The sequence below is a fragment of the Uranotaenia lowii genome, chromosome 3 (assembly GCF_029784155.1).
Source record: "Uranotaenia lowii strain MFRU-FL chromosome 3, ASM2978415v1, whole genome shotgun sequence".
Taxonomy (NCBI): domain Eukaryota; kingdom Metazoa; phylum Arthropoda; class Insecta; order Diptera; family Culicidae; genus Uranotaenia; species Uranotaenia lowii.
This window is the reverse complement of record NC_073693.1, coordinates 40,117,790-40,143,546: the sequence shown is the minus strand read 5'-3', so window position 1 is coordinate 40,143,546 and position 25,757 is coordinate 40,117,790. Positions and strand designations below refer to the sequence as shown.

Sequence of the window (25,757 nt, the reverse complement as noted above, 5' to 3'; positions counted from 1 at the left end):
AGCTCAAACTGAAATGATGATGTATTTCGAATTAGGAACATGTTAATTTCTTTTTAAATTCACAAAATAGTACTTACAAATTTCTAGTACTAAATTATAGGCCTTCAACAACTTCCTTTGGATCAAATTCCTACTCCGGACTAACCTCAGCAGATCCCGGTTTTCTTCACCGTTGGTGTAACTAATTTTTCTAATTTATTAATAATAGTTAGGTATCATATATATTGATTTGTTTTAGAGCTTCATACTCACATTAACGAAACAGGCTTACTAGCTTGATTGAGAACCACTGATATTGAGCACTGTACAAACGAATGTGGTCAATCTACAAGATATAGATTTTGTTTCCTTAATCGGATCTAATATTATTTTCAACGGTACTTACGGTTAGTTGGCTCAGACACTTCTTTAATTTGGTTCAAAAACCACTGAATAAACAGCCTTGCGGAATTCGCGGCTCTTCTACTGCTGATTTTAACCTAGCTATGAAATATCAGTTTTATAGCAGTTTTATCTATCGTTTTATCGCATATAACATACCGATTGCCTGTGCCAACCAACAATATCTCTCAGTATCCTCAATTTACTCGGTAACTTCGTAATTTAATAGCTAAACGGAACTTTAACACCTGTTCGTAATGTGTATTCAATCGCGCGCCTTTAAATACGTTTCGATTTTGCTAACTCATCTAGTCCTAGTATCTGTGGCTATATGCCCTGTTGTTTGTTTTCTCCGTACTAACGGATTGACACTAGCGGAGTAAACTGTCGCAACACATATAAAAAAAATTTGGAACTGGAACAGGAACATTTCAGAGTTCAGAGGACTTAAAAAAAGTATACGCTGAGCTCAAAAATCTCGGTTTTTGAAAAAATCCCGAAGTTGCTTGCATTTTTCTCATGAAAATAAAATTAGAGATTTCCGCGTTTCTGAGAAAAAATCAATCTTGATAAAATGAATGAACTTTAAAGTTTAACAGGTTTGTGTATGGAGAAAACGAACAATCTGGAATTTTCAAGGTTTTGATTCCAAATTCCTGACTTTTTACCGGTTTTCCGGTTCGCTGGCCACCCTGACATTGTATACATCCAACGCCTCGAAACAAGTTGAAGATCGTTTAAAAAGTCAAATTCCTTCGAAAACTCAAAAAAAAATTAAGTGAAACCTATTTGAATTTTACCTTGGAATTTGCCAATTTGATCTGCAATAACTTTTAAGACAACTAAGTTATGGTCAAAACAAATTTGCATATTTTTTATAATGTCCGGACTATTTGGTGAAAATCATCAGAAAATGATGAAACTTTGGTTAAAGTTCCAAAGAAGTTAGGGTTCAAAAATATTTCAACTAAATATCCATAAAGCAAGTTCAACACATTAGCTTCCAAATCAGTTTACCAGATAAACCATGCTTTGTTTAATAACAGAGCAGGGATACGCGTGAAATAAAAGTGGATGTTTTAGAAGACTGATCCCAAACTTTTGGCCGTTACACCATACTTCGGGGTGATCCCAAACTTTTGGACGATGTCTTGAGTAGCTGTTTTATATATTTTAAGTGAATGGCGAATTTTTCGCACAAAATCCAACAAATATATTTTAATAAGTAGGTATTAAAAAAGGGTTCGAATGCAACTCGAATTTGGAAATTTGGTCCACCCCACCCTGAGATGATTGGGTTTGAATGTTAAGTTCTGTATTTGAAAAATGTCTCAATTTTAAGCTAAATTTAAGTCATATAAACTCAATATTTACAATTTATGAAATACATACAAATAAGGTTTTGCTCACGATCTCTAGAATGAGATCAAAAGAATTCCAATGTGTAATAAGATGGCTGAGACATGCACTGAACTCAAATTCTTTCTTAAAATACACATGATTTTTCACTAAAAAACAAGGATCCAGTGATTTTCTTCCATTCAAGTGCGACATGTACATTTCACTTGGCAGTCACTTAAATTTCAAGTTAATTCATTCACATTCACTTCAGTCTTCACTTGAATTTGAAGTGAGAAAAAAAATTCACTTCCCCATCACTTGAATTTCAAGAGAATGTCGGGTTGTAATTGTGTTTATTTTAAGAGTTCAAAATGCAAATTCTAAAGAGCAGCGTTTAAAGCTTATGCTGGATTTGGATTTTCCCAATTCTTTACTAGGCGCTTTTTGCGGTAGTTTGTGTTAAACGTGATGTAAGAAAAAGTTATTTAAAGGTGTTATCATGTTTCAGCTTATGGCTTGGACTGGACAGATTTTCTGGTTTGCAGCAGGGAAGATTTAGAAGTCGCACTAGCCGCAGTAACCGATCTGCCTTGGGATTACGATGGAATTTTCCAATCAATAAATTTATGGCGAAAGCGATAGATAGATAATTATCTTGAAACTTACTTAGAAATTCAGATAAATTTCACTCGAACGTCATAGTGTAATTCACTTGACCGGTCACTTCAGTGAATTCACTTGACCCATCACTTAAAATTCAAATGAAATTACGTATGGCGAGAGTTTACTACAGATGTCACTTACATTTTAAGTGAAAATTATTTTACGTGTGGCCGATCAAAATTTTCATGTTTTGAGGGGGTGATCCCAAACTTTTGGCCTGCAGTGTATGAATATTTGTTTGGAATTTGTGAAAAATTCCAAATGCCAAGATTTTGCGAGGTTTTAAAAAAAAAACCTGTTTTGCTCAGTCCGCATAAAATCGGGAAAAATATATTTCGAAAAAAAAATTAAAACCTTTGTTACTTTTATTTATCAACCTTGTCGGTGAAAAGTGATGGATAGAACGTTAGATGTAATGAAAGATGGTGAAAACGAGCGGGTAGAATTTATTTAGAAGCATTACCATCACATATCAAATTTTTGTTCCGCATGGGCCAACTACTATCTGTATCTACCACTTCATAGTAGTTGCGGAGCACCGATTCACCGATAAAGTCGATAAATTAATGTTACAAACATAAATTTCGGTGTTTAATCTCTTCATAAAAAATAAAAACTTTAGTATTTAAACAGTCCTATGACAATTGTTTATGAATCGTTTCGATGTGCAAGTTTTATTTACCCGACCTTGAATGCGCGGCAAGCCGCGGCTTGATGGCTAGGCATTCATTAACTGGTCATTTTAATCATCGTTGTCAGTTAACCTATGTCTCTATCAATGGTTTTTTTTCAGTCGAATACACTTAACGACGTCAGACGTCAACGTCTACAAATGTTTCAGATCGATGGGCACGAAAAAAACACATCAAAACGAGTGGAAAACTTCTGAATCTGTTTTGTTATCGATGCATGTGCTGTTTTTTTATTTTTGGCTTTTCAACTGTTTAATACGTAAAGTTTTTAAAGGAAATGTTAGACCAATGAAAAAAAAAACTGAGGAAAACTTCCAGAGTGGTTTAGGTCACTCTTTTTCAGTCTGTTTCTGCCCAACTTTGATTTATTCGATTCATATCGCTGTTGCGCTGCGGTTTGATCAGATGTCGCATCGGAAGTAAACGTTTTGTCATAATTCTGTGGCGCAGTCATATGCGTGTTTGTCTAAATTTACCATACCTCGACTCGATTGCAGTTGCCAGTCACTCAAGCTTTGATTTGCTGGTCGCGAAACCCTGACTTCTGAAAAAAAAGACATCTGCAATATGGTTGTTCGTACCTTCCATCCATTGTACTGTGTTGATTGTGCGATCAATTAACAACTACATTCAGCAAAAATATACCCATACAGCTTGTCCGGAGAGCTGCCGCAGCCAATATTTATATTTTCAATTAACTTTTGATCTCCAATAGGGAATCAGGAGGTCGCGCTTTTATATGGCTGTTATACCAGAGAAAGAGGGAGCAAAAATCGTTGTAAAAACGTGCTGCTGATTGCTTTCAATCAGCAATAAAGAGAGAAGGATGCTGTATGTTACTGTCTGTTCAATTTCTACATTCGATCCGGGTTTACTGGTGTCTTCTTGTTTTTTTTTTCAGTTCAGTTTCCTGCTGCCAGGCTTCAATTCCGTTGCAGCAGCACCAGGAACATTGATAACAGAACTTTGAAACAGCATCGAGGCATATCTTCCAATCAAATCGATGACGATGACGTGATCGCTAGCTGATTGAGCAAATTAGTGTCGTGTTATTTGCTTCCTCTACTGGGCCGCGGGACATACCGTGGTGTCAGAAATGACACTTCCAGAAACAGTGCCGAGAAAGTATGACCGCCTTTATTGATTGTTATAATTAAGAAAGGTGCTTGAATTTTTTGCGAAGGTTTTGCCCTACTAGCAAGCCTGAAGCCTCTTTGACAATAATCGTAAAACTCGATCCGGTATTTGAGGTATTATTACTACAACTTTAGCTTTCTTTATCTTGTTGACCAATTGTGTTAAGTACCTACCTATAGACTTCATGACTCCTGATATAAAAAGTCTATGAATCAAAATGAGCGCAAAACAGGCAGAACTTAGAATTAAATGAGACAAAAATATGATAACAATGTGCCATAAATGTGAAAATTATTATAAGACTTTTTTACAACATCTGAACAAAAAATGAGCACATTTTTTTTTTTTTTTTTTTTTTATGGCGTTTAAATAGCTCGGGGAGCTGACGCTGGAAATGAAAATTAGAATAGTTTGGAGAAGAAAATTTAAAGTTTAGAGAAGGCAGCGTAGAATAGTAAGCGATCTTGAGACGTTGGTTAAACCATCAAGCACTTCATTATATCCATGGAATATGGATAAAATGCAGTTCAAGATAATAAACCAACCCCTCCCGATACCAGTTGGAGGAAGGACAAGGGTGGGTTCGAGACTGGCCTCTACATACTCCCCAAGCATCTACATACTACGGTTTATAAGCGCATTGAAAATATTAAAATAAACAGGAAGGATCTCACCAAGTTACAGGACACCATCTTCAGCAGTTGATTTATGGTTAGATCCTTGGGCTGGCAACCATGTCATGCGAAAGCCAACGTCTGGGTCCCATGATGTTAGGGGATGGCTTGAAGGTTCGCTCAACGTCATCATTGGACCAAATGATTTCTCGGTAGTACATGCCACGATACATGAAAAGAAAACAGAAAAAAAAGAAAAGAGAAAAAAAAAAGAGAAAAAAAGAGTTTTAGTTCAAATCATCTATCAATATCTAAGAAGAAGCCTAGCTTAAACTCATAATAAACCGAGATCAAATTAATAGTAGAAGTAAGCTACATTGTTCCTGTCATATCATAGAACCATACTATTTTACCAAAATATGGATGTGAGAGCCTGTTTGCTTTTTGAAGCAAGCCTATTTCAAACTAATAAAAATTCTAGCTCAAATTAATAGTTGAAGTAAGCTACCTTATTCCTATCACAACATCATCACAATCATGCGAATTCACCAAAATATGGATTTAAGAGCCTATCTTACCGTTTGAGCATTGCCCTACACTACCTGCCTCACATAGTTGAATGCCTACTTTTGAATGAGATTTAAAAATTGCCAAGACTGTTTGCTTTAAACTATAATACTATCAAAACAACTCAGGTGACAGATCCGTTTCACAAACCTTAAACCACAAAATATCATTTCCATCCAATTAGCCCCCAGTGATTGAAAAAAGCTAGATTTAAGAATAAGCCATCGTAATTCATAAACCGCAAATACACATCCACTGGAGCATTGGGGAGGAATATGGTATTTGAATATGTTAACCTACTCCTTTCTAACTTTCCAACTATTTGAATATATCTGAAGAGAAACAAAAAAACTCCACCTCCGAATGATCTGAAAAAAAGAAAAGAACATTAAGAAAAATAGAAAAGAACATTAAAATGACAATAAAAGGTCAAACAATCATTTCTGATCGGACCAGATTGACCATGTGATTGAGCTTTAGTTAAAAGCCGTGGGACCGACATCTAGGGGTTCCGTTTCACTTATGGTCGGAAGTGATCCGTTGATGCCTATAGCAACACTGAACTGTGATACTCTCACTATTCTATATTTAATGTTGCTATACGTCAAGGTATACCCATTTATATCAAAGTGATATAAATGAGCACTCAATCACGTCCACGGAACATCTGAACAAAAAAAAAAAAAAAAAAAAAAAAAAAAAGAGCACATCAACAAAAAACCTTCACATCAAAAAAAAAAAAGGAACACGACAAAAATTAAACAAACACAAAAAGAGGCAAAATCAAACAAAATACGAACAAAAAAACAAAATAGAGACAAACAACCCTAATTTTTCTCATTTTTGTATTTTTGTCATTTTTGTCGTTTTTGTCGTTTTTGTCATTTTTGTCATTTTTGTCATTTTTGTCATTTTTGTCATTTTTGTCATTTTTGTCATTTTTGTCATTTTTGTCATTTTTGTCATTTTTGTCATTTTTGTCATTTTTGTCATTTTTGTCATTTTTGTCATTTTTGTCATTTTTGTTATTTTTGTCATTTTTAAATGAAACCTTCATTGGACTAATATAAGACATAAATAAAGTTGCAATTGCTATTAAACCGAAGGTAAAATAAGAGCAACATGGAACTAACATGACAACATGAAGAAAAAAAAACCCAAATAAGGAATCAAATGTGCCTAAACGAGCGCCTTTAGTCGCTCTTTAAGTAAAAAAGAACAAAAAAATATTAGAACACAAAACCTTTCGAGGTCTTGAAGTGTTCGAAAGGTTTTTTTTCTAGAATTATAGTCAGATAGAGGAAATAATAGTATAATGGCCACCCTAAGAAGAACGCTGTCTAAACCATGAAAAACAGCTATAATATATGAGTTATATCACTGTTTTGTATTCAGACATTAAAAGAGTCTATTTGGTATCTAAAAACGTGTAAAAATGTGTCAGTAACTGTAGTGGCATAATGAGAACCCCTCTCCTGAGGAAATGTAAGCTCCATTGATCGAAGCATCGACCGCTGTCTGAAGTTTTTGAAAAGTTCTATCGGTGGGATCAAGAGTTATGCGAGGTGCAATATTTCAAGCACGAACCTAAAAATGCGATCTCTATAGAATTTTGAACAAATGTTTCCATAGGAAAATCGTATTTTATGTTGAACAACCAGTAAATTTATTACAATAAAAAACTCAAAACAATATCGCGAGATTCTGATTTCAAAACACAAATGGATCATTTATTACACTGATTTGCGAATGGAAAAGATTGTTCTCATGAATCGTCCAAAATTCTATGAAAATCGCATTTTTAGGTTCCTGCCTGAAATATTGTACCTCGCGTAACTTTTGATCCTATCAAAGAACTTTTCAAAAACTCCAGACATGCTAACTTTATATTTCAAGAATCACTCTGCAAAATTCCAATAAAAGTGTAGCGTAGTTTATGAGATATTGCAGATTGAAAAGCAAAAGTAAAAAAAAGTCCGATTGTTGTAGAATTACTGTATGTCAGACCACACAAACTTTATAAAGCTCAAATTTTGTGATATAATAGTGTGATAGTTGATCTATCATACGCAGAAAATTTAATCAAAAAATATTATCAGAGTTAAAAGTTATGGAAGTTCAAAGTCGAAGTAGCAGTTTGCGAGCTGCCAATTTCTGTACAATTATGAACGGTACTGTACGTTGTTTTCACATAACCTTCGACCTTCAAATGGAACTCACCTTCAACACATATGAACACTACGTGGATTCTGTTTGTTACGGGAGCTCTGTTTCCTACGTGAAATTCAAATAGGTTTCACATATGTTTTTAAGTGTACGATGGAATTTGACAGAACTTTCAAACGATTGTTAACTCGCTAATCAGAACTAGGCGTGTATTTTTGTTTCGAGACGTTGGCAGTGATGTCAACCTTCTAGATTTTGGCTGGATCTTCTAGACTTTTTGGACTTTGCCAGACATTTTTTCAGGTTTTCAGATAATTCCAGACTTTTGGGTTTGGACATAAATTGTTCTAAGAAACTATGAACATTAAAGTCGATCATGGCGTTATATTAAGGTTGCCAGAATTTTTTCAGTACTAATCCGGGCCGGACAAATCAAGGCAATTTTTTTATAAAAACCTTGCAAAATCCGGGCATCAGATTTCAAAATTGACGATCGAAATCCGGGCAATATCCGGGCAAATTTGATCAAAACTCAAAAATTATTCAACAAAGAAAAAAAAGAAGATACTGAAAAAAAAGTTTTTTCATCAAGTAGGGGAGATGGGGGCATAATGGCCACCTTAAGGAAAACGGTTATTTAACCATAGAAAATAGCTATAATATGGAGGTTACATTATTGTTTCGTGTTCAGACACTTGAAAAGCCTATTCCCTAACGGGCTGAAACGTGAAAAACTAGATGAAAACGTTAAAAAATGCATTTTAAAAAAATTTGCCAAAAGCTGAAAACCAGCCACTGTGGAGGCATAATGAGAACCCCCCCTGAGGCAGTATGAGCACCATTAATCAGAGCAAGATATGCGTTTTTGCCGGGGAATCTAGCAGCGAATTCAATTCGATGAAGTCAGGTCAGTCGTAGATTCATCAAACAAAGCAATAACAATATAATCTAGGTCTGTTTGTAGAATACAAACAATTCACGCACGCTCATACATGAAGTGCTTTGTTCGGAGGATGATGCTACTAGCCGTATAATGTAACAATAAAAAAATCGATCATGAATTGTGAATGGAAAAAAATCACCTCGAACAGAAATCTAACTCTAGTCTTTTGATTACCTCTCCGACACCTTACCAATAGGCTAAATTGTCGGATGAAAACTAGTCAAGGTGTGGCGCTATAAATCAATTTTAATTCGCTGCTAGATTCTACGGCAGAAAATGCTCATTATGCCTCGATAATATGGTGCTCTATATGCCCCTATTCAACAAATTTAAGTAAAAACGTGTTTTAAAATTGATAAAAGTGAAAAATCAAAAATTTTTTGATGGTAAAAATTGAGAAACAATGTGTACATCATGTTGCAGTGCGTACATTATAAATCAAGGTTATTTTAAGATCATAAGAGCTTATTTCGTGGTGCTCAAAAATTATAATATTTTCGTAACTTGAGAACCAAGCTAGTTTTTTTAAAATATCTCTGTAAAGATGATAAGGAGATTCCTTTTTTTGTGAAAAATTAATACTATAGGAAGTACGAAACAAATCCTCATGAAAATTTATTTAAGAAAATACGCACTTTCGTAGAAAAGCGTAGTTCTCATTATGCCTCGGGTGCTCATTATGCCCTCATCTCCCCTACATCGATTTTTTTGTTTTATTTGTCAAATAAAGTGAATAAATCCGAGCAACATCCGGGCATTTTCCAATGAAATCCGGGCAACCGGTTCGGGCCGGGCTGTTCCCAAATTTTGTGTGAAATATCCGGGCAAACCCGAATAAAACCGGGCAATCTGGCAACCTTATGTTATATGGCAGGAAATTATTAGAATTAATGAATTATGAATTCATCTGTGTTCGAAATCTATAAATACATAATGGCAAATGCTTTGAAGATGTACATATGTTAAATTGAGAGTCAGACAGAGCACATGACTGATATGTGACAGAAACATATATATTTGGATTTTAGTTAGTTTTGTTTTGAAACAACCCTAGGTATTAGAGGGTTAAAAATGAAACACAAATTTGGGCGAAAATTAAGCAATAGTGGTAAATATGCTACAATCAAATGCGCTTTGACACGAACCATGAGGAAGATAGGAACGTATTCAAAATATAAATTAAAGAGTTCCTTAAACCGATGAAATTGAATGGAGAAAAAAATCTTATAAGCTTATAGCGTTGAAAACTGCAATTAGGTAAATTGTGCCTCCCATTGATTGTCGGAGCGCTGTAAAAAATTCGACAAAAATTTAGATTCTTTGATCTCTGTCTTTGTGTTACCAACATTAAAAAATTTCTCGAAGTTATGTAACGTTAAGTCTAAATTTAACAAACATATCTGAAAAAAAAACGAACATGCACTGTCCAAAAAGATGGATTTTAGGTTCTGGATTTCATTAAATTTTATTTAAATTTCAGTTTTTTTTAATGAATGTGCCTGAAATTATTACACCAAACAGGTGAAGAAAACGGGTTGTAAAAAATTATCAAAAATAATTGTTTTTTCGTCAGATTTCTTTCCTCTTCTTTAGAATAATTTCTATTATGGTTATTTTACCCCAAAAATGACATTTTCTTTGAGTTTCTAAAATTTTCTGCATGCGCCGAGAATAGATTGCAAGAAAACTGTTTTGTGCTCAAAAATAACAATGTTTTCGTCACCTCCTGAGAACCAAATTCGTTTTAAAGTAATTTCTTTATTTTTCAATACAGTCGGAACTTCATAATTACTATGCAAAAAAAAATGTCTTTTCAGGAAATACCAACATAATTTCGTAGAATAAAAGTATGTTCATTCACCCAGGGAGCTTTTTTGCTCCTACTTTCCCTACCAGAATGCTTGAATTATCTTTGATAATAATTGGTATCATAAAATTTGTCCAGTCGTTTTTTTTTATTGTTTCACAACCCTCTTTCTTTTATCTTGCTGCCAATAGTTGACTAGTTGAGCACACCTAGATTTATTGAAGTAAATGAAAAAATAATAATATCAGGTAGGGTAAATGTACCCGAACTTGGCCCCTAAGGCATGGTTGACTATATTTCCCATGATTGTAGTCTTCCTGTAATATATTCCTTCAAAAGTCCTTCGACAAATATGATTGCTTACTAGCCTGAAATGTAGTAAAAATATGCCCTTGCTTTAAAGCGGTGGATAATTTGATATAAACCTGATCAAACTATTGATTGAAATGCTCCTTATTGTGGCCCCCGTTCCGAATTGTGGCCCTTTATGAGTTCCTTAAATTGGCCGCCTCTAGAAGAAATTTGCCTCACTAATACAGCAACAGCCCCCACGAATTCGTTGATAATAGCTTCGTTCAATCGTTAGTAAAAATCGGTTTCAACTGGTTTCTGTTAACTGATAGATGTTCAACGAGCCAATGTTTTGGTCGAAACTAGTCAGGTCGTTGTTCAATGGAGCAAGTTGAAACTAGTCGAAACCAATCCAGCTCGGCAGCAGGATTAGTTTCGACTTGGTAGAAGTCGGTCGAAGTCAATTGGAAAGAGACAGGTGATCAACTATCAATCCATTTCTACTTGTTTCGACCCGTTTCTACTAGAGTTGATTGAACAGACATAATATCCTGGAAGGAAGCACAACAATGTTCTGTGTTGTTTTCAAGAAGTCGAATGTACGAAATGTCAACCAATTTTTAGAATCGATATTTGCGTGCAGAATTATAATCTTACGTAAAAAAGTTTCATTTGTTTGTTTCAGTTTTTGTTGTGTTTAAATTGTTTATTATCAGAATGACAATCTAGAACAAATAGATTCGAAAATATTGCTTTGGTTAACATAAATATGTTTATTAACCGAGCAAACAAATCGTTTGTTCAACTTTTTAAAATGAAATCATGATAGATCTGTTTCCATTGAAGTTAACATACGATAGTGAATGTTCATATTTTTTTTATTCCACTCCCATAAAAGGAGGAGAGACATTTTAAAAACCATTATGACCGAGGCAAGAAGCAAGCTAAAGCTAAAACTCAAGTAAGCGAACAATTCTTTGAATCATACCTACATATTTAAAATGTCGCCCTTAGGAATTTTCTAGCAATCGTTTGCGTACACCCGGATAGCAAAACAAGACAAACTATCGCTCACTCCAGCCAGCCTGATAGAAATAGATTGCATCTCACTCGTTCGTTTGGGTACTATAGCCAATGGAAGCGAACAACAAATTTACAAGCTGGGTGAAATTCAAGCTGCATCCCACTCGCACTCATGCAAAATCATCATCCAAACACGGCAGCGCTTCCTTCGCATATTCCTTTCCTACGGAAAACAAACGTCGTCACCTCTGCTGATGCACAGTGATCCATAATATAAAACAAACTTGGTCAAAATATTATTTTTGATTTCACATGAAATTGAAAACAATAAAATTTAGCTCTTAATAACATAATTTTTCAACATTGTAATGCAACTACTTTTTTTTTAATAAACATAATATTTAGAATGTCATAATTTTAACTTTGTAACCATTCCTTTCAAAGCGACACATAAACCGCAAATGGTCATCTCCAGCACAAATAAAATGAAATCAAAATACGTTGGACCTTATTTCCATTTGTAGATTTCTTTATTGGGTATGGATAAAGTTACTTCAACGTTGTGATCCAAGATATCGATTCGGATCCGAATCCTGTTGATTTCGTGCTCAGAAGTTGAGAGGAAAAGTTCTAGAAATTTACCAAAAAAAGGCAGCTAAACTTTTAGTATTATAATTCCAACTAAGATGCCAAATACGCTTGAGAGATAAATAAATTAATTATAGTCCAAAATAAATTTATGGTATTTTACAGTTATTTTAATTCAATCATTCTTTTTATTTTCGGCCGGTTTTAAATTTCCAGACCACTGTGCACTAACGGCCGACGATTCGACTGCCGGCTGCCGGCTACCGTCTGCCTGCTAATTTCGTTCTCACACATACATACAAACCTCAATTAGTGGAATCTCATGCCAAGATTAGGCGAAAAAAATGTTTATATTTTCTTCAATTTTAGATCAAATATGTACGTTGTTTGGAGTAGGTTATAATTTTACATTTTTTGCCACGTTTTGCTGTAACCAACGGTATTTTTTAGTGATTTTTTCATAGGGAAGTGTGTTGTTTAAATCGATCCGAAGGTGGCAGATGCACTAGCAAGGTAGGTTCATTTCAGATTTTTTCCGAAAATCGTAATTTTACTTCCAGTTCGTCATGTGAAAAAAAAATTATTACGCAGTTATTTGGATTCAATTGCGGACAAATGCTATGCAGAATGTAGACAAATGCGATTTTCTTTTATATTTGATTTATTTTATATTTTTAGGCATATGTTTGACATACAAATTACCAAAATGCATTTTGGCATGCCAAGATAAGGAGCATGCCAAGTTAAGGCTCACTTACCCTACTCTGAGTCGCTTAAACGCTCATCAAGTTGTTTGCAAAAAAACGTTATAAAAATAGGTCTAGTGCTACGGCTTGAGTTTGGAAGCCTCGAAAGGCTATTAAATCAAGCATGGATTAGGTCAGGCATGTCAAACTCGTTTAAGTGTGCGGGCCGCATTAAAAATCTTTCATTTCCAAAAATAATATTATTTTCTCTCGTAGCAAAAACATATCTTTTTAAAATTTTGTGGCAGGAAAGCCAGCGTACTTCTGTGTAGTAGGGAATTTTGTGATAATTTAAGAAGGGGCTACGCGGGCCGCATTGACCAAGGCCGCGGGCCGCATGCATGAATCCCCAGTTTAACATGCCTGGATTAGGTTAAGTTTTCAAACGGTGTTCTATCAGTTTTTATTGATTGTAAAAAATAATTGGCATATGGTATAAGTTCTTAAGGTTAGACACATCAAATAAAAGAATGCATTGTAAAATATATGAAAAATTATTGGGGTAAGGCGGTCAAAATTTTACGTTCCAAAAAACTATCAAAACTGACTGAATTCACCAAATGGACTTAAGTAAATAAACTGATTATTGACCTAAATTAAAACAAGTTCACCAAGTTTACCAAATTGAAAAATCAACCAAAAACTGATTAAATTGATAAAAAGAGTTGCAAAGTAAAAAAAGATAAAATCAACTAATTTGAAAATTTTCAACAGGAAAAACTAAACTGATGAAATCTGCAAAATTGACAAAAACAAGGTTGACGGAAAAGAAAAAATTAAAAAATCGACAAAGTATGAAACATTAATATTAACACAAAAAAGTAATAAATAATAAACAAATTTGGAACATTTAAATTTTCGAAAGTATTAAAAAAAATAACGGAAAGTACAGGCGAACCAGAGAAAAAGTATAATTGCCAAATTTAGGAATATTTTTTAAAGTAACGTTTCAAAAAAGAAAAAAATAAAAATGGCCAAATTAACGAAATTTATAAATATAGTTCTGAAGATACAGTTGAATTAATGTTGAATTAAAACAAAGAAAATGTAACTCCCACAAATGTCAGAATGGTAAAAGCTGTCAAACGTTATCGACTTTCCAAATATTGAAAATTGCCAAAAAATTCAAATTGATGAAATTTTGAATTTTGATTTAAATTGTTGGAAATGGCGAAATTTCCATTATTGATGAAATTTTGAAAATAGTTACAATGTCAAAACTTTCAAAATCAACAAAATCGTCACTCTATATAAATTGAAAAAAAAAATGGCAAAACTAAGGAGAATTTTGAAAATAGTAAAAATTGTCAGATGAGCCTAAATTGTCTATTTGACAATTTTTAACTTTTCAAAGTGGTCAAAATTTTATAAGTTGTCGAGATTGCCTTAAATTTCTCAATAGGCATAATCAAAAACTTCCAAAATTGTCCAAATAAGGAAATCGACTAATTGATTATTTTTTTTAAAAATTACAGTATTCAAAAAATCGAATAAATTTAAAATACAGCTAACAAAATTGGCAAAATGTAACATATTAAAATTGTTAAAATTGACTATATCAAAATTTAAAAAAAGTAAAACTGTAAAACTGTCTGAATTGAAAAACTTTCCAAAAGACTAAATCAACTAAATGGTTAATATTTTCATAATGGTAGGCAATGATCAAAACAGTTAAGATATCAAAATCGTTAAAAATATCGAAATTGTCTAGATTTAAAAAAAAGTTTTTGAAAATTTATTGAAAAAAATGGATAAATTACCAAAATATTGAAATCTATTAAAATGTAAATTTTTCATAATAATTAAAAATTTAAAAAAAAATCATATTCGAACAAATAGTAAAATTAGATTTAAAAAATTATATTATTGGCAATGTGTATTGCTTAAATTGTAGAAAAAAGATGAAAAAAAAGTAATTTCAATATTTTAACAAAATGTAAAAAAAAAAATATTAAATTTCATAGAAATAATTTGAAAACTAGGTGATAAATTTACAAAAAAGACGGAAATGTCAAAATTGTAGAAGTTCAAAGTGTAAATGAATATTCAGATTTGAATATTGGAAACTTGTAAGTTATTTTACGAAATTTGCTATTCGTTCCGTTTTTGGAATCAGATATTTTTGCGAACTAGGGTAAGTGTTCCTAATGTGGCATGTGTACCTAATGTTAACATACTGTTCGATTTTGCCTGTTTTTGACGTTATATTTCACTTATCACAATTATCAAAAAAATGATAATGTAAAGGATCATGTAAACTTTCATTTTACAAACAAATTAGCTTTCTAATTCACAAGATTTTTCGTAAAATCCGGATTGTTTCCAAGTATGTCCAAATTGAATGGAATTGTTAGCAAATTTCTTAAAAAATTAGAAATAAAAGATTAAAGCTGAATTTGTCAACCAATTTTTGAAATTTTTTGTCGGATTGTTTTTTATCATGATTTAAGAAATAAGTATGTTAAAACGATGTTTTGTTCGTGTAAAAACTAAAAAAAGCATATGTCCACAATTAGGAACACTATTTTCAATGTGTTCCTAATTATGGACATAGTCAAAGTTTTCCAAACTATATCAAAGTCATAGAATGTATTTGAAATAAATTTGATTGAAAGAATTGTGTTTTAACATAATTTTCAACGATCTGTTAAAATAAACTGTTTTGAGCTAATAAAACATGATTTTTTTTAACTTCAGTATATCTCAAAGCTTAAAATGTTGAAAAAATATTTTCGCGAGGTTGTAAGGAACGCACCTTTCGCGACAGAGAAAGAAACGATCAAGTTACAGAGAGCTTCTTAACGAGAACAGGATCGAAAGGAAAAATTTAAGAAAAATTTTTAAGTTGTATACCGTCTTTTGGGGCATCATGCAACACTTTCCAACTTCAATTGCTTCTTAAACCCTAATGGCCACTGATAATCCTACCGTTTGTACTGTTACCGATTCAATCCTGTTTTAAAAAAAATCGGAACAATTCATATTATTTAATACATGTTTTGATCGCGTTACTCTAGTAGTTTATTAGTTTGTTGATTACTTGGTTTGGCTCATTTACCATGTACATAAAATTTCCCTACTTTTGCATTTATTGGAATTGTTTCGGGTTTGGGAATGCCGAGGTTTATGCCAGTCTCAACTATGCCACCCTTCGACTACAGCCGTTTAGACCACTTTTCTCCGGAACTGGTGTAACGCAAGAGAGCCAAGCGGAGAGAGAAATCGTCCGAAAAAGATAGCAGGGGTTTTTGGATGGGCTGAAGTGCCGACTCGGTCACTGTTGTCGGGAATAGGAAGCGACTCACATCGTGGAAAATCAGTTGTGTGATTCGTGAGATTTGAAGTGCGAAGTGTCCGGCCAAGAGGGCCGAAGAATAGGGAGTCGGAAACCACTAAAAATCTCCCCAACCGTTCCGAAGGGCGCTCCGCTGCTTCCAAGCGCTCTGTCGGATTTTAAATCCCGACTGCACCACGAAGAACCCCGCCAAACGGGTTCCTGAACGATCCGAAATACACCTCTGTCACCAACCCACATGGTGTTATTTTCGGACAAGGACGGACCACATCGCCCCTTTGTGTATATTGGCTCTGGTCCCAACCCTGTTGAACCGATTCAATTTTGTCAACAAAATTGCTCGGCAGAAATAAATAGTGGTTGTTAGCCACCCACCCACGGAAGGAATCCGGTGTATTACTACCCCGGGATCACCTAATTCATCGAGACATCGTGCACCAACGAGCCCCGAGGACAGCTAGCTAGCGGAAGAAGGAAGTTCCCCCATGGTACCCCGAAAATCTGGCAAGTTCAATAAATGTAAAATGTCTCGTAACTTGTGATCGTTGTCTATATTTAAAATGAGCCCTATACATGTCTTGGATGATTGATTGCTTCCACCTCGTTAAAACAAGCTTGGTCGTTCCCGTCCTCCCCGAGATCGCTAAGGAGCGACCCTGAGAGCACGTAAGTACCGGTTGAGCTAGCTGGCAGTTACGGCCAAAACCTTAACTTTCAATTGGCGATCCTTCGGAAAGGAAAAATATTCTAGTCTTTGATTCGTCACTGACTAGAATATTTTGGCGTATCTCAGGGAGACTCAAGACCATCAGTGGCTTGTCTTGATTGTTCAACTTTTATTTCAGCTTGCTTCATATTCGGAGTAACTTCCGTTTAAAAAAGAGTCAAAGCGGGTTCAGTCGTGTTGGGGGCCCTAACTTCAGCTATTTCTTGCCGGTTGTTTCTGTGCGTCGCCTTGTGGTTTCTTACCTACAGGATCACGAATTCTGACCTACTTATTCATTGCCTTTTGTATTACAGTTCTTTATTGCTTACGGTTTTTTGATTGTGGTTCAAAATGGGGCCATCTATTAAGGAACTGCGGCAGAGATTCGTAAAGCGATATTTAAATATGCGTCCAGATCTATTAGACAGCGCCGACATAGATACAGAACTGGAAATGAGAAGATTTGTAGTTACCGGCGATAAATCAATAAGCCGTAGGCGACGCATTTTGAGAGATTTGTTGAGGCAGGAGAAAGAAGAAGGCTTACCGGAAATGATTGTACCGGGAATACCCGAACAGGAATTAATTCTTTGTCGTAATAGAGTGCTTCAGTTTCATACGGTGCTAACTACTAGCAAAGTGGCGCCTAAATATATGTATGCGTTGTTACATTTAGCGAATCGGTTAGCGGTGTTAGGTCACGTTTCAGATTTTGCGGGGAGTACAGAAGCTATTGATTTATTAAATAATGTTTGTGATAAACTTGATATTTACTTTAAAACGGATTCAGCAGATTCGAATCCAGATCAGGATATTGTTGATAATTTGTTTGACAAGGCAGAGGGAGGAGAAGTAGGAGATTCGGTTGCCGAACAGGAGGCTATTGAGTGCTTGAAACGTATGGGAGTTATCTCCGGGGAGCTTGATAGACCAAATGCGAACGTTTTTCGCGATTCTTTAATAGCGTTGGAGAAAGAACTTACCGTGCTGCGAAGTAGACTATCTTCCTCTGAGCCTTCTGGCACTTCTAATTTGAGCACGGGGAACATCGAAACCTACACCGGAACAATTCCGAAGACATCAGACGGTGCTTGCAATCTTATGATCGTTACCAGCCAATACTCGAGGCCTGTAACGACCCCAATGGTGACGACATCCATATATACTTCCAATTACTTACCGATCCATACGAGAAATCAAAATACGACTCCATATCCTCAAATGTTACCATCCTATTCCAGTTTCAGTCAGGCTAACCATTTAACATCTTTCCCCCCTACTGAGCTGGAAAATTCTGTGTTTCATTCTTCGCAGCAGATAGCACCATATATTAACCTCACGTCAAATAGTGCCCAAAGCTCGGCAACTCATTCGAACGCACTCACATCTCACTTGCCACCCCCAATTAAACCGCCCCAATTACCCCAATCAATTGGACATCCTTCCCAGACGGCAGGCGTATCTAGACCGTATTCATCTGTTGCTGCGCCTCAACCCACGTTCGCGTTCCCCGCGTCAAGCGCATTTCCACCAGCCTCATTTGCGAATCCTTTTGCCTCAAATAGCACCTCACCTTACGCGTACCCGCCAGAAAGAAACAACACTGTTTCTCACAGATCCCTCCCCGTCTCACTGTGGAAAATTGAAAAATATAACGGCACAGATCGTGGTGTCAAACTGAATGAGTTTCTCGCGTTAGTGGAACAGTTGGCCCAGTCTGAAAGAATGTCTGAACATGAGCTGTTCGACTCCGCCTTTCATCTGTTTGACGGCCCCGCGAAAAGTTGGTACATGTCCATGCGACACCCGCACCCAGGGCGATTATTCAACTGGCAGCATTTAATCTTGGAGCTAAAGCGCAACTTTGCTCATCCTGAACTAGACATACTTCTACGTTGCCAAATTTATCAACGCCGACAGCAAAGGAACGAGACTTTCCAGGAGTATTATTTTGCTATGGATAAACTTTTCCGAAGTATGATGACTCCGATGGAAGACCGCGAAAAACTCGAAATCATGAAACGAAATTTGCGCAATGACTATAAAAAATCCCTTCTATGGCAACCAATTCTAGATTTACCTCAGCTTATACATGCTGGCCACATTATCGATTCGTCGAACTTCTCGATGTACAATCAGGTATTCGGTCAGGATCGTACGGTAAATGCAGTAACCCTTAATAATAACCCTACACACAACCCTGATAACTCGCGTTCAACTCGTTCAACCCGAAATCAAAATGACAATTGGAAAAATCCCGCTAGAAAATCATCAAACGACAACCCACGACCTACGAATAGCTATCGCGATGCTAGAAACGCCCCCGGACCGAAATCGATCCCCCCTAGAGAACCAGAACCGGGGCCATCTCAGTCTCGTCGCCCGCTTGACTATCTCGTGGAAGGGTACAAGCCGCCACCCGCAAACGTATGTCTTAATTGCCGCCAACCCGACCATCAAGTCCAACATTGTAGGTCTATTAACGGTTTGTTGTGTTATATTTGTGGGTTCAAAGGATACGACACCACTCGCTGTCCCTATTGCCAAAAAAACGGCAGGCCGACGACCGAAAATCGCCGAACGTCGGAAGAATCCGCGTGAGAGTCCCCGGTTTTGAACTGAGCTCTCTCGACTATGAGCCAGTTCTGTCTGAGTGGTATTCGGGTCGCGCGAATACCAATACCCCCGAAGTCCTGCAAATAACCTTTCCAACTAGCTTTGATAATCGACCTTACGCCTGGGTCTACGTCCATGATCTACGCGTCAAAGGATTGCTAGACTCAGGTAGTAATCGAACGCTTATCAGTGATAAGCTGTTCTCGCGTTTACGCGGGGTAAAACTGAAACCTTTATCCTTAAATTTAGATTTAAAATCCGCAGATGGCGGAAATTTATTAATACTAGGAGAAATAATGATTCCATATAAATTCGAAAATATAACAAAAATTGTTCCCACTTTAGTCATTAAGGATTTACTTGTAGAATGTTTGTTAGGAATGACCTTCTGGTCCAAGTTTAAAATCTACCCTCAGATTCGACAATGTGCCCTATTACAAGAAGAGAGTGACATTGAATCGATAGCTCCTGAATGTATGCTTACCCCTACAGAAGCCCAGGACCTAGAGAAAATAAAACTAATGTTTCAGATCGCCAAACCGGGATACTTACCCACGACTCCTGTTACCCAACATATAATCGAGATTGCTGATGAATGGAAATCCAAACCGCCAGTCAGGCAATACCCCTACACTATGTCGCCAAAAACACGTGAAAAGGTGGTCGCAGAACTTGACCGAATGCTGAAAGTGGGTATCATTGAGCGCTGTCAGTCTGATTGGTCGCTCCCGGTGGTACCCGTGATCAAGCCTTCGGGCAAAGTCCGCCTCTGCTTAGACGCACGTAAACTAAACGAACGCACGGTTCGCGATGCGTATCCACTCCCCCATCCGGGACGAATACTGGGACAGCTACCCAAAGCGCGCTACTTAAGCACTATCGATCTATCCGAGGCGTTCCTTCAGATCCCTCTGGAGGAACGTTCTCGAAATTACACGGCGTTCAGCATTCAAGGTTCCGGGATGTACCGATTCACCCGATGCCCTTTTGGCTTAGCAAACAGTCCAAGTCGCCTGGCCCGGACGATGGATTTAGTTCTAGGTAATGGAGAATTAGAACCCTTTGTCTTTGTCTACCTCGACGATATAGTTGTAGTGAGTGAAACGTTTGGACACCACCTACAACTATTAGCCGAGGTAGCCAAGAGATTACGGGAGGCTAATCTCTCCATAAACCTTGACAAATCCCACTTCGGAGTAAATGAACTGCCATTCCTAGGTTACCTTCTCTCAACCAACGGCCTACGCGCGAACCCTGAAAAGATAAAACCAATCGTCGAGTATGAACGGCCAACAACTGTGACCAAATTACGCCGGTTCCTAGGAATGGCCAATTATTATCGCCGATTTATACAGGACTTCAGCGGAGCTACTGCCCCTTTGACGGATCTGCTTAAAACTAAGGCCAAGACTATTTCCTGGACCGACCAGGCTGATGAAGCTTTTTGCGCGATAAAAGAAAAGTTAATCAGTTCACCAATCCTCGTAAGCCCGGATTTTTCAAAAGAATTTACAATTCAAACCGACGCCAGTGATGTAGCAGTCGCTGGCGTCCTTACGCAAGTCCTCGAAGAACAAGAAAGAGTCATCGCGTATTTTTCTCACAAGCTTAGTACTCCCCAAAGGAACTACCACGCTTGTGAGAAAGAAACGCTGGCCGCAATCCTGTCCATCGAGGCCTTTCGTGGATATATTGAGGGTTCCCACTTCACGATAGTGACAGATTCTTCCGCCCTCACACATATTCTCCGTACAAAGTGGAAGACATCCTCCCGCTGTAGTAGGTGGAGCCTTTCCCTACAGCAATATAACATGACAATACGGCATCGGAAAGGAAAGGATAACGTGGTAGCCGATGCCTTGTCACGTTGTGTTGCTGTGGTAACGGATGCTCCTACTTCAGAATGGTACGATGATCTTATAAAAAAAGTTTCAGATCAACCTGATAATTATGTTGATTTCCAAGTAATGGATGGCGCCCTTTATAAATTCGTATCAACTCCCATTCAGCCTTACGACCACAGGTTCGAATGGAAGCTGGTAATTCCCCCCGAGAAAAGAAAAGCAGTGCTCAAAGAATGCCATGATGATTTGATGCATATCGGAACTGACAAAACAATGGCCAAAGTTAGGTTGAAGTATTACTGGCCAAGAATGGCCAAGGATGTGAGGGAATATATCCAAGCTTGCTCTTTGTGCAAGGAAACAAAACCGGCCTGTATCCCGGTCGTACCCTCAATGGGTGAACAAAGGATGGTGACACATCCCTGGCAAATAATAGCGGTCGACTACATTGGTCCGCTTCCGCGTAGCAAAAGAGGCAATCAACACCTCCTAGTCGTCACAGACCTCTTTAGTAAATGGTGCATTTTGATACCGGTAAAGAAAATCAATAGCACTACACTATGTACTCACCTTCGGGATCAGTGGTTCTTCCGGTTCTCAACTCCTGAATCACTTATTTCGGATAACGCGTCCGTCTTCCTGTCCCGAGAGTTCAAAAATTTTCTCGAACAGTTTGGAGTGCGCCATTGGTTGAGCTCGAAATACCACTCTCAAGCCAATCCGGTTGAGAGAGTTAATCGAACAATCAATGCGGCGATACGCACCTATGTTCGAGAAGATCAGAGACTCTGGGACAGTAGGACCTCGGAAATTGAAACCGTATTAAATACTACGAGACACTCCGCGACCGAATTCACGCCGTACTTTGTTATACATGGCCACGAGGCCTTCGCGAAGGGATCGGACCATCAATGGTTCGGATCCAACGACGTGACTATTCCTGATCAAAGAACCGAACATCAGAAAGAACTATTTGATCAAATTTACGACCTTGTGAAAACTAATCTCGCCAAGGCACACGAGTCAGCTAAGCATCGCTACAATCTGCGCCACCGGCGAAGCGCAAAGCCATTCGAGGTTGGCCAACTAGTTTATAAACGAAACACGAAACAGTCCAGTGCAGCGGAAGGGTACAACGCCAAATATGGTCCTGTATACCTGCCGGCTCGAATAAAAAAACGGATCGGAACCAGCTCCTATGAACTGGAAGGGACCGATGGTAAATCCCTGGGGGTTTGGCCAGGGGCCCACCTCAAGCCAGGGTAATTTATTGCTTTCCTGAACATTCACTTCCTTAGCGAGCCTCTCCTACCATGTAAGCAGCAATCTGTTTTTAGCAGCACCTCCTATCATGGGTCGTGCGTCTCGTGGTACTTCGGCGTCGGCTGGTTCTTTCTCCGTCTCAGAGGATTCGAATGACGTCATAGATCCTAATGTACGAAACCATTGCACCAGTTAGTAACAAAAATAAATTAAAAATTTTACCACATACTTACAATGTCGATAGTAGTTCACCTGATTTCGGCAATTGTAATCGCGATTTCTTCCTCCGGACGCTTTCTTTATCATCCAAACCAGAAATATGTTGCAGGTTTTCATGTTTGCACTTCTGAAATAAAAACAAGTTCAACAGAGATTTCAATTGGATAGTGTAACTTACCATCAACCGAGTAATCCGTCTAGATCTACCTCCTTTCGCACTCCCGGATTCTCCCATCGTTGCTCCGTACGCTTTTCCTGTTCGGATAGGAACCGTAAACTCGAAATTAGCTTATTTAATTACTGATTTTTGAATTCAAATGTACTTTCAAAACAAAAAAAATAGCCAACCCTCCTGCGCCTGCTGATGAGAAGGTTGTTTTGTTTCTTTGACAGTTCACGCAGCTGAACCGATTTTGGTTCGTTTCATTCAGACTAGGCCTGAATCACCCCATGTAGCATTTTTAATATGTAAAGAGTGCGTTCAATAATCCGCTCTGTCGTTGTAGGAAATTACTTCGAAAAGAGGCGAAAATTTGTAATAAGGAAACTTTCATTGAAATAATGTTTCAATTGTAAAGTATTGATTAATTGGTAGAGTCAAGATGTGCCAGTTTTTCGACCGATCGTTTTTGTTTCCCAAGGGCGTTGCGCTGGAGACCGGAGTCATCGCGACGCTGATGGTCAGTACACGGTGGCTCGATTCTGAGCCATGCGCGAAATTTGAGCGGAGTTGATAACAACGTTGATGCTCTATGACCCCGCTTCTGCCCAGGACTCGAAAACGTGTCGGTCACCAACGCGGCAAGGCATTAGAGCCTTTAGGTAGAATGACAAAATCTCTGAGACAGAAAAGAAGTATTGTCTCTAGAATAGATTAATTATAAAATTGATAATGAATGAATGTGTGAATGAGTATGAATGAATGTTATGGAGGACGCGTCCAATGAAAGGGAAAAGAATGAATGAGTGGTGTGAAAATGATTAACGGCTAGGTGTTTCTCTGTCATGAATAGAGAAGTGTTATACAATTGGCAAAGCATAAGTAGAGTTAGACGTGGTTCTGAATGGGTAGGAAACAGCGCGAAGGGGATAATCCTAAGAAAAGGGTGTCTATGGAAACACATAGGCGGGACCGTCAAGAAGGGCTTATTTTGGTGGAACCGACCGACTGAATAGGAAAAAGAAAGAAAATGGTCCAAGGAGCAAAGATGTGAAGCAAGCTGAATGAAGGTTGAATAATTTAAACACTGCACGAAAAATTGCATTAAATGTAATTCCAATGTTTAAATGCAATTTTTCTGGTCGAACTGGGGGAGGATTGTTACCGATTCAATCCTGTTTTAAAAAAAATCGGAACAATTCATATTATTTAATACATGTTTTGATCGCGTTACTCTAGTAGTTTATTAGTTTGTTGATTACTTGGTTTGGCTCATTTACCATGTACATAAAATTTCCCTACTTTTGCATTTATTGGAATTGTTTCGGGTTTGGGAATGCCGAGGTTTATGCCAGTCTCAACTATGCCACCCTTCGACTACAGCCGTTTAGACCACTTTTCTCCGGAACTGGTGTAACGCAAGAGAGCCAAGCGGAGAGAGAAATCGTCCGAAAAAGATAGCAGGGGTTTTTGGATGGGCTGAAGTGCCGACTCGGTCACTGTTGTCGGGAATAGGAAGCGACTCACATCGTGGAAAATCAGTTGTGTGATTCGTGAGATTTGAAGTGCGAAGTGTCCGGCCAAGAGGGCCGAAGAATAGGGAGTCGGAAACCACTAAAAATCTCCCCAACCGTTCCGAAGGGCGCTCCGCTGCTTCCAAGCGCTCTGTCGGATTTTAAATCCCGACTGCACCACGAAGAACCCCGCCAAACGGGTTCCTGAACGATCCGAAATACACCTCTGTCACCAACCCACATGGTGTTATTTTCGGACAAGGACGGACCACATCGCCCCTTTGTGTATATTGGCTCTGGTCCCAACCCTGTTGAACCGATTCAATTTTGTCAACAAAATTGCTCGGCAGAAATAAATAGTGGTTGTTAGCCACCCACCCACGGAAGGAATCCGGTGTATTACTACCCCGGGATCACCTAATTCATCGAGACATCGTGCACCAACGAGCCCCGAGGACAGCTAGCTAGCGGAAGAAGGAAGTTCCCCCATGGTACCCCGAAAATCTGGCAAGTTCAATAAATGTAAAATGTCTCGTAACTTGTGATCGTTGTCTATATTTAAAATGAGCCCTATACATGTCTTGGATGATTGATTGCTTCCACCTCGTTAAAACAAGCTTGGTCGTTCCCGTCCTCCCCGAGATCGCTAAGGAGCGACCCTGAGAGCACGTAAGTACCGGTTGAGCTAGCTGGCAGTTACGGCCAAAACCTTAACTTTCAGTACATAAAAAGTTTTAAGGTTAATGGGACATCAAATTAACGTAGTCAGAAAAATAATTGGTTTCACCAGTTATTTTTAAATTTACATAACATGCGATTTTCACCCTACTAAGAAAAAGGGGTATCTAAGTTGCAAAAACCTTTGTTCTTAATGAAAAATCAAACAAAAAATTTTGAAAAGTTTTTAACATATTTGTGATGTCGTTACGCATAAAGCACGATCTGCAGTTATTTAAGATTTTGTTAGAATTAAAGTTTATATTTTTTTCTTTTTAAAGAAAGCAGAAGGGTGCTGATGCATTTAGGGATAAATAATACTACAAAAATCTTACATCATATTCTAGCATATGGAAACAAGATTTAAACTGCATATGGAAACAAGATTTAATTCATTGATTTGCATGTCGATGCATTTTAGCCCAGACTGGTGACGGAATTTTAAAAATATTTATTTTAAAAAA

At 37.4% G+C, this 25,757-nt stretch overlaps 1 protein-coding gene across 1 annotated transcript in view; it reads right to left on the bottom strand.

Annotated features, from left to right (window-relative positions):
* LOC129757556 (cAMP-dependent protein kinase type I regulatory subunit) overlaps positions 1-25,757 on the bottom strand; it is a 196,907-nt gene that overhangs the window by 169,100 nt on the left and 2,050 nt on the right. The window lies entirely within an intron of this gene.